This window comes from Vulpes lagopus, chromosome 8 (assembly GCF_018345385.1).
Source record: "Vulpes lagopus strain Blue_001 chromosome 8, ASM1834538v1, whole genome shotgun sequence".
Taxonomy (NCBI): Eukaryota; Metazoa; Chordata; class Mammalia; order Carnivora; family Canidae; genus Vulpes; species Vulpes lagopus.
In genome coordinates this window covers 38,872,297-38,887,554 of record NC_054831.1, presented here as the reverse complement: position 1 = coordinate 38,887,554, position 15,258 = coordinate 38,872,297, and the positions used below count along the sequence as shown (strand labels likewise).

At 37.4% G+C, this 15,258-nt stretch overlaps 1 pseudogene; it reads right to left on the bottom strand.

Annotated features, from left to right (window-relative positions):
* Positions 1 to 13,995: 13,995 nt before the first annotated feature.
* LOC121497694 lies at positions 13,996 to 14,779 on the bottom strand (annotated as a pseudogene).
* Between the last annotated feature and the right edge of the window lie 479 nt (positions 14,780 to 15,258).

The following is a 15,258-nucleotide window of genomic DNA, read 5'->3' as shown; positions in this document are numbered from 1 at the left end:
TTCACCTAGCTTAATTTAATAGTTCATCATCACAGTCACTCCATCTCAACTAACCCAAGTCAGTTTTCCAGATCACTCTCCTCTAACAAGTGGACAACCTTGGGTAAATGCAACCTCTGTTTTCATCAATATAAAGAGTCTTTAAAATTAAGATACATCACAAGATTTCTGGCTCCTCTTGAAAAATCAGAGGATGTGGCGACATAGGATTGACAGTTTTGGTGGCAGCAATCCAGTGGCCACCCCATTTAGATTGGATATATATTCTTGAGTTTCATGTCCACTGAGCCTGCTTCAGTTGTTTACTTGTCTTATCTCTGTAGGCATTTGATCGTACACTCGTGATCAACAATTCTTAAGTGGTGCCTAATATTCCCACTGCAGTTCTAGAGTTAGTTTACGTATCTACACCTTGTAAAGGTTATTTCACATTTTTTCTTCGATTACCAAGTCTTCCATCCCTTTTCTTCACCTTTTTTCAGCTGATAGTTGCTTTTTATCGCTATACAAGCATGCTTTGGTCTTTCCATCTAAAACCCACAACCCTTTCCTTCCACCTTCCTGGCCCTACTTGACTCATTTCCCCTTCTATAGTGCTCCATGTTTTCTTCCATAAAACTTTTTAAAAAAGGAATCATTGAAATTACTGTTTTTGTACATTAAAAACTGTCAGATTTCAGCAATGTCATTGCTGAACATTATTATCTCTGATCTCCCATTCTGTTTTCAGTTTCATCTGACTTCTACCCAGTTATGCCGTTAAAATTGCATCTATGTTCCCAAAACCAAAAGATATTCTCTGTTCATGTCTTCCTTCATCTCTCAGAAACTTTGGCCATTCCCTCCATGAAACACTACCCTTTCTGACCACTCCACATCCTGTTTTACTGGGTTTCTTTATTCTTCCTGTCCTATCCTATAAATAAAAGACTTCCTCAGAACTTGGACTAGTTCCCCTGCTCTTTTCTTTCTATCTCTTCTTAGGGAATTCCATGAATACCTATAATTTTAAATTTCATCTCTATCCTGCTTACTACCAGATTAATTTTTTTACACTCAAGACTCTTCTCAAAACTATTCAGGGTAACATCTATTCTTGAATACTTTTCAGTATCTCAAAGTTAATGGGTCCAAAATAAAACTTAGGTTTTCCACCTCCAAACCTGTTTTCAGTCCAGTATTTTCCATGTGAGTAAATAACATAAACCAGAAACCTTGGTTTCATTTTTAAGTTTTCCTTTGCCCCACCATATCCATCAGCAAATTTTGTCCGGTTCCACCTGTAAAATATATCTACAGATGGCCTACTTCTTTCCATCTCTACTACCACCACTGGAATCTCTTGCCTGAACTAGCAATGGACCTGTCAAGGTCACTTCTTTCTCTCTTGCTTCTGCTCCATCCTTTTTTTTTTTTTTTTTTTAGATATATTTATTTTGAGAGACTGTGAGCACAAGTATAGGGAGGGGCAGAGGAAGAGAGAGAGCAGGTTCCCCACTGAGCAGAGAGTCTGGACTCTGCTCAATCCCAGGACCCCAAGATCATGACCTGAGCCAAGGCAGACACTTAACCAACTGAGCCACCCAGGTGCCCCTGGCTGACATTTTCTATGTAGTAGTCAAAAATGGTCTTTTAGAAATGTGAGCCTGATTATATCATGACTTTGCTCAAAGTCCTCCAACGGCTTTCTATTACTCTTAGAATAAAATTTAAACTCATTACCTTGGTTTACAAGGTTGCATAAAGCAGTTCTTGGTTAACTTTCCAGGTTCACTTGGTTCCTGCCCCAGTTCATTGGAGTTCTCACTGCCCTCTGTAGTTCCCTAACCCAAGCCAGGTCTTTGTAGCCTCAGGGCCTTTGTGCACCCTTTTCCCTTTGCCTTTCAGATGGCTCATTCTTTCTCATCTTTTTGTTTCCTAAACATTAACCTATCATAGCTTTATTATCTATGTAGTTAGGAATTTAGAAAGATGTTTAAGTTATAAAGCAAATCCAAATGTCTCTGACCAAAGTATTTGCAATTCTATTTTAAGTGACTTAAAAAAAAATCTTTGTCATAGGAAAAATTTAATTCTAAGTCAGTACTGTTTTTTAGTATATTCTGTTATTTACGCCACTCATGAGTTGGTCCAGGCTAAGTGTAACCAAAATCGTATTACTGTTAGCCTAAGAAAATAATAAATAAGAACATAAAAACATTTATACAACAAATCCAAAATTAAATGTGTTTTTGCTGTGGCCCACCATTTTAGACTTTGTACATTGTTCGTGACTTAATTGAATAATAAATCATTGAACAGCATCATGATATATGTATATGTGTGTATACATGAGAGAGTGAGAGACTGAATTAGATTTTTTAAATGTAAACACTAAAATGGGCAGATCCTAGGTATACAAGTAGATGATTTTTGACTTTTATTTTTTTATTTTTTATTTTTTTAAAAGATTTATTTATTTATGATAGACATAGAGAGAGAGAGGGAGAGAGAGAGAGAGAGAGAGAGAGAGAGAGAGAGAGGCAGAGACACAGGAGGAAGAAGCAGGCTTCATGCCAGGAGCCTGATGCGGGACTCGATCCCGGGACTCCAGGATCATGCCCTGGGCCAAAGGCAGGCGCTAAACCACTGAGCCACTCAGGGATCCCCTTGACTAACTTTTATAACCTTATAACCAATATTTCCAACAAAGATGTAGGGTATTGCCGTCCCTGTGGAAAATTCCCTTATGTTCCTTTCCAGCCAGTCCTCCCCCACCAGAGCCATTCAATATTCTGATTTCTGTAATTATGGATTAGTTTTGCCTATTCTTAAATTTCACATAAATGGTGTTATACAGTGTGTACTCTTGTTTGTCTGCTCTTCTTATTTGGCTTGTTTTTGAGATTTCCATCATGTCATATGTACCAATAGTTCAATTCCTTTTTTTTTTTTTTTTAAGATTTTATTCATTTATTTGTGAGAGATAGAGGCAAAGACATAGGCAAGGGGAGAAGTCGGTTGCCTGCAGGGAGTCCGATATGGGACTCGATCTCAGGACTCTGGATCACGACCTGAGCCAAAGGTAGATGCTCAACCACTGAGCCACCCAGGCATCCTAGTTCAATTCCTTTTCTAATACTAAGTAGTATTCCACTGTGTGAATATACTACAAATTACTTATACATTCTTTTCTTGATGGAAATTGGGTTGTTTGCAAATTTTTGATGCTATGCATAAAACTATCAAACATTTTGTGTGTTTTAATTTCTCTTGGGAAAATACCCAGATTTAACATTGCTTGACTATAGGTAGGTGTGGGTCTAACTTCATAAAAATTGCCAAATGGATTTTCAAAGTGAACCTACATTTATTTAGTGTTTTCCTCTAAAGAGAGTAAGGCGTTTATTTTTACTACAGGCTTTTAAGATAGGTTTGTGTCCCTAGCTCTATCATACACATCTGAAAACCAGAGTGGTTTCCTGATGCTCTCTAATGGTCAATTTGTCTCTATCTTGAAATCATTAATACAAGAAGAATAAGAAAAGCATTGAAACTTAAAAAAATATGAAGTAAATGTAGAAAGAAAACTCAAAATCCATTCAATATTTATTAGCATCTAGATTAAATCAGGTATTGTACTGAGTGATGAGACTATAAACATGAATAAAACATGACCCTCGCCCTCAAGGACTCCACAAAGAGTTTGGTGGGAGAAAAAAATTAGTGCATTCCAATATTCTAAGTGATATAATAGAGGACACTCAACATGAAGAGTATGGGCATTCCATGGATGATGCCATGCATCTACATTAGAGGAAGGGAGTGGATGAATGACGAACCCCTGTACAAAAAGGAAGCTTCACAGAGGAGGTTGGACTTGATGAGAGAGTAACATTTTGACCATAAAATAAGTAGTAGGAGTATTTTAGGCAGAAATACTTTAGGCAGAAGGTATTTTAACTTCTGTAAAGGCACAGAGGTGAATAACAACTTTAAAAACTCAAAGTCATCCAATAGCTTTAGAAAATAAGGTCAACAAATGAAGAGAAATGTGACTTAGTAAAATGAGAGAAATTTTCCGAGCTAGGAGAACACATGGATCCACCCTCTTATGTGTGAGGCTCTAGTTGGGAACTCCATATGTAGTATCAGTCAACTCCTTTTGATTTGCCCTTTGTCTTGGTAGACTGACAGGAGAACAATTTCAAATGAGAACTGATTAGGGATTCCTAGTATAGAAAGTATATAATGAGGATTCTTGTCTCCAGGGAAATGTCATTGTAATGGTGACTAAAGTAATGGGGACTGAAATACTATGAATAATTGAAAAACATAGTGAAGAATAATTATGTAAAATAATCTTTTTTCCATAAAAATTTTCATTTGAGATCCTGAGAAGCCAGGTTGGCGAGGGGGATGAACAAGATAAGATCCACTTTTTAATCAAGGAAGCAAAGATTACACCCTTTCAGAATTTGATTTTCTACCTAAAAATAGTGAAGCATAAGCAGGCTTGTGACCATGCGATTAGACATTCAAATTGAATCTCAGCCCTCTAAACCATGTCCTCATCGCATCCAGATTTTTGTTTCCAAATCCTGTTTTTTGCTCCAGCTTCTAAAATATCTTCAACTATCTTAGATGTTAAGGCCAGTGCAACATGAGGAAGAACCTAGTCAAATACCAAAAGTGTTCAGATGGGAACATGTTGCAGTGATTTATGGAAGCCCAGTTATGTTTAGACAGTAAAGCACAATTTGGAAAAGTGGAAACAGATACGATGTAGCATTTTGCAGTAGGTAGGAAACATCTTGTGGACTCTTGAACTTGTAATAAATTCAGGGAGACAGATTGATCAGTTGGGGTCAACAATCCTTACTCTTAATGGTTATGTTATTTTTTTCTAGGTAACCATCACTTAGAGCTGTCCACATCTCTTCCTGGCAAACTTATATTTTGTATTTATAAGGAAGGAAGAGGTTCACGTTCTGTTCCCATACATGTGCTTTGTAATGATTTAGAGATGAGAGCTGACAAATTTTGTTTGTTAGCTCTGATCAATTTGTTTGATTGTTTATGGCTACCTGGACCTGAGTTGAGACGTTTCTGAGGCTAATTCTAGGCTTATGGAAAAGTAAAGATTATTTTTTTTAAAGTAAAGATTATTAATGTTCAATAAGGACTTATGGGGTGCGGGGGGAAGACCTCCCATTCTTGTCACCTCTGGCTTAGATAACTGGTAGTAAGAGAAGTAGTTTCACTGGTAGAGTCAAAGGCCTGCCCAGACATAGAAACAAGCTAAAAGATACTGTAGGGGCATGGCTTATCATAGCAGGAGTGGGGGGGGCAGGTACTTTGCAAGAGGGTCCCTAAATCAAAGCTAGAAAGAAGATACATTTTTCTCCCATGGGGAAAAAACATGAGGTTTGGATTCAGACAGACTAGGTTCTATGTTCTACCATTTCCTAAAGTCTGTTTCTTTGTCCTTAAAGTGGAAGCACGGATACTTCCTTAAGAGGAGCTTGTATTTATAATTCCACATGAGAAAATGAATGTAGAACATTCTTTCCATTTTGTATAGGATTGGCACCTAGTAGGTACAAAGCATCTCATCTCCCTTGCTCTGCTTTATAGCTTCTCTTCTCATATTCCACATGCTCTTAGAGTCTAATCTATGGACTCTTTTTTTTTTTTTTAAGATTTTTATTTATTTGTTCATGAGAGACACAGAGGCAGAGGCAGAGGGAGAAGCAGGCTCCATGCAGGGAGCCCGATGTGGGACTCGGTCCCAGGACATGAGATCACGACCTGAGCTGAAGGCAGGTGCTCAACCACTGAGCCACCCAGGCGTCCCTGAGACCTTTGCAAGGGATGTGTGAGGTCCTGAAAATTATTTTCAGGGTAGTGTCGAGACGTTGTTTGTCATTTATATTGCATTGACATTTCTCTGATGATGCAAAAGCAATAATGGCAAAAACAGCCTAGAGCTTTACCATGAATCAGGACTGTGGCACTGGTCATTATTGTACTTTTCACCACATGTACTCTTAGGACAAAAAAAAAGAGAAAAGCTTGTTCATTTAATAATATGCTTAATAAGGGCAGTTAGAATCATTAGCTTTATTTAATCTCCATCCCTGAATACACATCTTTTTAATAAATTGCATGTCATAAAATGGGAACTATGCATAAAATACTTGTGTATATACAGTATAATAATTGGAGGAGAAGCACCTGTTCTGTTGTTTGAGTTGAAAGCTGAACTAACCACCACTTTTTCCCATTGAACACTATTCTTCTTGGAAAGAACAACAGACAAACTATGGCTATTCAGAGTTGAGTATTTGGTTGACGTTTTAAAAAAAGATTTTTATTTATCTTTTTGACACAAAGAGCACAAACGGGGAGTGGCAGGCAGAGAGAGAGGGAGGGAGAAGCAGGTTTCCTGATCAGCAGTAAGCCCAATGTGAGGCTTGATCCCAGGACCCTGGGATCATGGCCTGAGCTGAAGGTAGACACTTAACCAACTGAGCCATTGAGGCACCCCGGCTGACATTTTCTGATAACTTCACCAGATTACTGCTACTTCAAGGGAAACAATTGACAATGTTGCCAATGAAAATTTGAGGTTTTAAGTAAAAATTATAATTTTAGAAAACTTGTATCCATTGCTGTGAGCCTGACAGCTTCCTACAACTTACTTTTCTGATTCGATCATTGATGCTGTGAACAGATCACCAGATCAGATTGTATTGTTTTATACAATTAAATGTGTCAAAATTTGGATTATTTGCCTGAGGGAGCCCTATTTTCAGATGACCAAATACATAATATTACAAAGCAAGGAATGCGAAAAGATCATTGGAAATGTAAGGTAAACTAATGGGTTTTAATGTATCAGTATGAAAATGTCTCTGATTAGCATTTCAGATTTTACATTGCAACCACTCTTTAAAAAAATCTGCCATTTGCTGAGTGTTGGTTAGTACTAAACTAGTCACAATTACCTGAAAATGTTATTAAAATACCCCTCCCTTTTATAGCACACCTGTGTGTTCTTCCTATACTTCAACAAAATAGCATATGACAATAGATGCAATGCAGAAGCAGACAGGAGTGTCTAGCTGTTTTCGGTTGAACTAGACCAGGGGCACTTAGGTGGTTAAGCGTTTCCTTTCAGCTCAGGTCATGATCCTAAGGTCGACTGAACCAGATCTGAAGGATATCAAAAAAAAAGGTAAAACAATGTCACACTTGTCCCCAAATGGTGCAGTGAAAAAGAAATGCAATGAGAAAAATTTACTTTGGAAAATACGGTTATTTGTCATAAAAAGACGTGTTACCATGTATGAGGTTTCTATTATTTTTTTAAATTAATGAGTATTCCTAGAACTTACTCATTTTAATTTCTAATATAATAACTATCAACAGATAAAAATTCACATAAACAAAAAGTTCCAAGTGGCCCCCATTAATTTTTTTGAGGTATGGCGGTTCTGAGACAAAAAATTTAAGAGCACGGTCCTAATATTCTCCTTCTGCAATTGCTGTGTGTGCCTTGACCCCCTGAGGGGAGCCAGGAATGTCACTGTAAGTTCTGGAAGTAATCTCCATTTGTAGCCTACTTTGACTCTTATACTACCAGGGTGAGCCCCAGGTTAAAACATGCATGTTCCCATAATAATTGTACTTCTGCAAAGTTCTTCAGGAACATGGGACACATGGCATCATTTCCATTTTGCTTTGTGAATTCTGAACAAGCCATGGTACAATTTTGCTGACTTGCCTTGAGCTGACAGTCTTCAATTTTTAATTTATCCTATAATTAAACTGATTTTGCTTCACTGTTATTCTGTCATTCCTTAGATTTCCAGTGCAACTGCTTATTAGTCAAGCAGGTCAAATTTTGTGGGAAAATCAAATAGGGAACTAGCACTTGGTTGTGCTTGTTAAAATTAATCTTGGAAACACTTTAAAAAGAAACCCACAAAAGTTTTCTCAAAATAGTCTTTCTGGTTGTCAAATGAAAAAGGTGAGCAATTAGACTCTTGTCGTATGATAGGTTCAGGATTTTTCTGCTGACTGGCATAGTGTCCTGTCTCAACCTCTGAGCTATTACTCAGGTACTTGGCTGTACTCTGATGGAATAAAAAGAATCTGCAGTTGAATATTTTAACTACTGTACTTGCTGACAAAAGACTAAAAACGTTTTTAGCCATTAGAAAAATTACTCTAGCTATGGTTTCATATGTGCCAGGAATTATTGAAATAGGCATTTTTTGGGGGAAACTGGCAATAACTTAAACCATTATAATGAACCACAATGACATCAAAATATTTCTGCAAAATAATTGATACAAATGCTTTTAAAGGTTTTAGCACTGGGAATTTGTAGCTGAAACATAACATTATGTGAAGCGCCTTTGTCAGACAGCAGTTTGATGCTGCTAATTTGCACTCAGCTTTCAAATGTTATAGATGCAATTCCATTGCCACCTATTCAAACTAGTTTTCAGGTATCTGTAGTGCTTAAAGATAGGTTTCTGTGGTATTTGAAAGCTGATTTATGTGCATGAAATGGATGGGGTTCAATTTAAATCATTTGCTAGAATTCTACCTAATTTCAGTTGATCTAGAAGATACTTGAAACTAGCGAGAGTGGTGTGCTGACTTCTGCACAGTGAATTTCAGAAAACTGTAATGTAAGCTTCATAAAGGTAAGGATTTTTGTCACTCTAGGCTTACCACTTCATACCCAGTGCTTAGCATACTACTGTATGCTAATAATAATAATAGAAGGGAGCAACAAGCTGACCCAACTGAGTCAGTGCTAATATGGGTAATTTTAATTTTAATAACATGAATGAAATTTTAAGAAAATGACTGTTTATAGTTGCAGAGTCTTGTAACAGAATGATTTGATATTTAGGATCCACTTGAGATTGACAATGACTCCAACTTAGTCTGCTGCCCAGTTGACTGGTTTCCTTAAGCCGCTCTCAGGGCATTTGTTCATTCATTCATGGACATACATTCATTGAGCGCCTACTATGTGGCAGGCATCGATCTAGGGCTGGAAATACAGGGGAATAAAATATACAAAAATCCCTATGCTCTTGAAGTGTACATTCTAATGGGGGAAAGATAATGGGTAGTACACTGTTTACAGTATTATCTTACAATATATACATGATGACAAATGGAGACAGGTGCTATGGAGAAAAAAAATCAGGAAAGAGGAAATGAGATGTCACAATTTCTAATAGAGTGATTAGAGAAGACCTCACTGAGAAGGATATTTGAGCAAAGATCTGAAGAAAACAAGGGAATCATGCAGGTATCTGAGAGGAGAGCATGTCAAGCAAAGAGCAAGTGCAAAGATCTGTGGACAAAGAGTGTCAGATGTGTTTAAGGAACCTTGGGTAGGGGTGTTTGAACAGAAGGTAATTGGAATTCAAAAAATAATAGTTGCAGACTTCATTACCTCGTCTCAATAATGGGTAAAACAACTAGATTTGACACAATACTGTCAATCAACTAGACCTAACTGACATCTATAGAGCATTCACACAATAATAGCAAAATAGACATCTCAAGTGCACATAAAATGTTATTCAGAATAGACCATATACTAGGCCATAAAACAAGTCTCAAAAAATTTAAAATAATTGAAATCATACAAAGTATGTTCTCAGTCCACAGGGTAACACAAGGAAAATTCTGGAAATTATAATCCTGTGGAAATTAAATGACACGCTATTAGTTACCAATGGTCAAAGAAGAAATCATAATAGAAATTAGAAAGTACTTCAAAATGAATGAAAATGAAATTAACAAAATAGAAGATAAAGTGAAAGCAATGAGAGACTTGTAGCTTAAATTCTTTTTAAAAAATACTGAGTTATAATTGGCTTGTAACATTATGTTAACTTCAGATGTACAACATAATGATTCGATATTTGTATATGTTGTGAAATGATCACAAAAATTCTGGTTAACATCTGTCACATTACATAGTTAAAAAAGATTTTGAAAAAAAAAAAAAGATTTTGAAACACAGGACACCAAAATGAGAAATTACTATGATTGCATGAAATTTGCTCATCCCTTCCTCAGTAGTATGCATCCTCTTCTCCATAATAAGACAACTTACAAAAATTATGGAGTCCTTTCTTTATAAAGTTTTCTGTGGTTTGACATTTATTCATTAATCTTTAACCAAGAATTTCATTATACTGGGACCCATTCTTGAGAGGGGGAGCGAAGTCTGTGTCTTAGGGAAATTACATATTCTCCAGGGAAACATATTAAACTAGTGATTAGGAGATCATTTAATACTATGTGGCATGAAGAACCAGCTGAGACTATGAAAACATCAATAGTATGATCCTTATCTGGGAGATCAGAAAAGACTTGCTAGAGTATGTGGCATCAATCTCTACCCAACACAGTTTGAATTATTACCTGATTTATATGATTATGTCCATACCCTTGAGAAGTATACACTTTATTGTACGCTACAGAACTAAATAAAGTATTTTGATTCAGTAATATATGGCCCAGGAAAAGGACCTACAAATTTCTATGGTGGCTATTTAAGAAGAATTTGCTATATAAATAATAAATGTTAGATTTTTCAGCTTAATAATATTTTTCCAGCATATTAGTTGTTTTGTATTTTGTGTTGGTATGTTTAACAATTTGCAAAATGTGTACATATTTCTGTTTCTTGTGTGTATGTGAAGTACAGAACTACAAATTAAAGGAAATATATTTTCCTGTTCAACATCAAGCACACTATACTTCCTTAGGCACTTTTTTTTTTTTTTTTAAGATTTATTTATTTTACTTAAGAGAGAAAGTGAGAGAGCATGGGGGGAGGGGTAGAGGAAGAGAAAGAATCTCAAGCCAGATTCCCCACCAGTGTAGAACCTGACTCAGGACTCCATTTTAGGACCCTGAGATCATGGCCTGAGCCGAAATCAAGAGTTGGACACTTAGCTGATTGAGCCACTTAGCCTCCCCAGTCCTTAGGCACTTTCTACAAAAAGTAGATATAAAATAAAATTTTGTTTGATTTTTGAATGAATGTGTAATCTACAAAAGTAACAATCTGAAATCGTAAGTCCCACATTGGTCAGTAAACTCCCTGCCTTCTTTTCTTTTTTTAAAAAAGTCTTATAGATTGACGTATTTATATTGTAGAGGGACCTTGAGAATATCCACAGAAATACAGCTTCTGGGATCCCTGGGTGGCGCAGCGGCTTGGCGCCTGCCTTTGGCTCAGGGCGCGATCCTGGAGACCCGAGATCGAATCCCACGTCGGGCTCCCGGTGCATGGAGCCTGCTTCTCCCTCTGCCTGTGTCTCTGCCTCTCTCTCTCTCTCTGTGACTATCATAAATAAATAAAAAAAATTAAAAAAAAAAAAAAGGAAATACAGCTTCTCTTCAAGTCTTTTGAGTTTGGAGTTGGGTGGATTGTTTAGAGTGGTCTCTATAACTTTTACCGGGGAGTAGCCTGAGAGTTTTGCCTGATTCTCCCTATCGGTGTCCCCTGGGCCAAATCACACCTACATATATGCCCTTTTGGCTACAAGCACCAAAATCCCAATTTAAATTAGCTTAGACAAAAAAGTCAATTTCATAACAATGGAGGATGTTTGCTCCACTTGTTCTGAGCATCAGCCTCCTTGTTCTCTCTCATTGCAAACTATCTTTTAACACAGAAACTTGACTGAGAGCTCCTGAGTTCTTCAGGCAGCCACACTGGCCACCTGCAGAGAAACTACGTCAACTATCTGGGCCATAAGTCCAAGAAAGGTCCAAGGAAAGTGCTCCTTAGGCCGCAAGACTCCCAACTGATGGGAGGTGAAGAGATGTGTGTGTAAAGTTATAACTGTAGCTTCTGAGAGAACAATCTGGATGGAACGAAGGGGGAGTGTTCTTAGAAAAAGGAGATAATCCTCAGTAAACAATATGCATCTACTCTAGTAGTACTGGAAAAAAAAAAGTGTGAGGGAATAGGAGTAAATGATGAATGAGAAACTCATTTTGGGATATTTTATGTGAGGTCAAGGGGAAAAAAGAAGGTCAAATTTCCCTGAGAAAGTAAGGAATCATGAAAAACTTTAGCTAAGATACACTGGGACATCACCAAAATGCTGACAAATGTTATGCCTCATTTACTTTCAAATACTTCAATAAAAAACAAACAGATGAAACAAATGGCAAGATGTTAATATTAAAACTAGGCAATGAGTATATAGGTATTCATTATTCTAGTCCTTCTGTATGCTTGAAATTTTTTCTTAAGAAAAAGAAAAAAGACATTCCAAAGTGGATCTCAAAAAAGAAGCAAGCGGCTCATGAGGGAAAGATTAGTCAATATGTGGAGCTATCCTAGACTTACAGACAATAGAAGGGGTTTTACGATATCCAACAATCCAGTTTTTTAGACTTTGCTTCTGGTTCTGTCCCTAAAATATGTGTTGGGGTAAATCACCAAAATTCTGTGAGACTTAGTTCTATTTGTAAAATGAAAAAGCTGGCTTAGCTGATCTCATTTTTCCCTTTTTAATTGAGATAAAATTCAATTAATGTAAAATTCACTATAGGAATCATTTTAATTGTACAATTTGGCGACTTTTAGTGCATTCACAGTGTTGCACAACCATCACCACTGTCTACTTCCAGAGCACTGCATCATCCCAAAAGGAAACCCTGTACTCATTAAGTGGCCCCTGGAAACTACTTCTATGCTTTTTGTCTGTATGGATTTAGCTACTCTGGACATGCACATTTACATTTATGTGGTTGTGCAACCATCACCACTGTCAGTCTCCAGAACTTTGTTGTCCTGCATAACTGAAACTCTGCACCCATTGAGCAATAACTCTCCGTTTCCTCCCTCCCCTGCCCAATGGTGCATCCCCTGGCAGCCACCATTCTACTCCCAGGCTCTATGAAATTGACTACTCCAGGTATCTGGTACAAATAGGATCATACAACACTTGTTCTTTTGTGTCTGGCTTATTTCACTTAGCTTGATGTTTTCAAGGTCTATGCATGTGGCAACATGTGTAAGAATTTTGATTCTTTTTATGGCTGAGTAATATTCCATTGTATGGTTATACCATTTGTTGGTTTTTTTTTTATTGTTTTTTAAAGATTTTATTTATTTGTTTGTAAGAGAAACGGAGATAGAGAGGCAGAGACATAGGCAGAGGGAGAAGCAGGCTCCATGCAGGGAGCCTGATGTGGGACTCGATCCAGGGACTCCAGGATCATGCCCTGGGCCAAAGGCAGATGCTAACTGCTGAGCCACCCAGGCGTCCCCATTTTTGTTTATCCATTCATCAGTAGATGGACACATGGGTTGCTCCCACCTTTTGGCTATTGTGAATATTGCAGCAATGCACGTTGACATACAAAGATCTGTTCAAATTCCTATTTTTAGTTCTCTTGGAATTCCACATAGGATTGGGATTGCTGGGACATTTGTTAATTCTTTGTTTAACTTTTTGGAAAACCACCAAACTGTTTTCCAAAGCAGCTGCATCATTTTACACTCTCACCAGCAATGTATCTTTATAGCTTTGCCATCAATTATTTTCCTTTTTTTCTTATTATATCCATACTAAAGGTATAAAATGGTATCTCATGGGTTTTTGGTTTGCATTTCCCTAATGACTGATGATGTGGAGTATCTTTCCATGTGCTTATTGGCCATTGATATATCTTAGTTGGAGAAATACCTATCCAAGTCCTTTGCATATTTTTAATTTGGGTTGTTAGTCATTTTGTTGTTGTGTATTAAGTGTTCATATACTCTGGTGCTAGATCCTCATCATATATATGATTTGCAAATATTTTCTCCCATTATATCTATGGGTTCTTTCACTTTCATTCATTCTTTTTTTTTTTTTTTTCCTTTAAGGAAACTTGTATGTGCTACTACAGCAGAAATGGGGAAATTATAAGTTTGTGCAAACCGTACTTTCCTGAAATGGATCCTTATACCATATTCTTTTTAATACTGGCTAACTGCTGCAACGTTATTCCTGCATTTTTAATATCCAGCCAACATGGATACCTCTGCTCCTCTGTTTTGGCCTTCAGAGCTGCTTCCTGTCTCAGGCAGTTTTCTTTTCTAAGTTCAGGCTTGTTAAAGACTCTTTTGATAGCCCTCTTGCCTTCAGTAACCATCTAGATGCATCTGCCACTGTCAGGGCAATCATTACATAGCTGATCTTCCCCCAGATCTTGTTCTTTGTACCGTCAAGCACCTCATACAAGACAGTCTCTGGGATTTCATCTTCCTTTTTTTTTTTTTTTTAAGATTTTATTTATTTATTCATGAGAGACAGAGAGAGGCAGAGACATAGGCAGAGGGAGAAGCAGGCTCCCTGTGGGGAGCCCGATGCAGGACTCGATCCCAGGCCCCTGGGATCATGACCTGAGCCAAAGGCAGATGCTCAACCACTGAGCCACCCAGGCGTCCCTCATCTTCCTTTTTGAACCCACCTGACCATGTCAGGATCTTCCTCTTCCAATGCGTAGGTTTGTGTAATGGCACTCTGTGGCTGTAAGTGTAAGCTTTGGGACTTTCTTGTGGTTTGGGGCAAAATCCATTTATGGCCTTGACATCAGAGTTTCTGGTAAATCTTAGAGATGAGGAAACATCTCTTTCTGATTATCTAAAATAACTTCCCGCCACCCTGTGCGGGTGGCACTAGCTCCCCATGCCACCTACTCTGCCGACCTGCCAGTACCTCGTGGGTGGTGACAGCACGGGCATGTTCAATGTCACCAAACACCACTTGTCTTTTCACTTTCTTAATAGTATTTTTAGATGCACTAAAGTTTTCATTTTGATGCAGTCCAATTTATCTATTTTTTTCTTTTGTTTCTTGTGCTTTTTGTTTTGTATCTAGGAAACCATTGCCAAATCCAAGGTCACAAAGATTTGCCTTTATGTTTTCTGAGAGTTGTATAGTTTTAGCTCTTACATTAAGGATTTTGATACATTTTGAGATAATTTTTTTTATGTCTAATTGTCCAAGCACCATTTGTTGAAGCGAGAATTTTTCCTACCACATGATCTTGGCATTTACGTCAAAAGTCATTTGACAAAGATGTATGGGTTTATTTTTGGCCGCCCTATTCTATTCCACTGATCTATATGTTTATCTTTACACCAATACCGCACTGTTTTGATCACTGTGGCTTTGCAGTTAAGTTTTGAAGTAGGAAAACCTGAGTCCTTGTTGCTTTGGC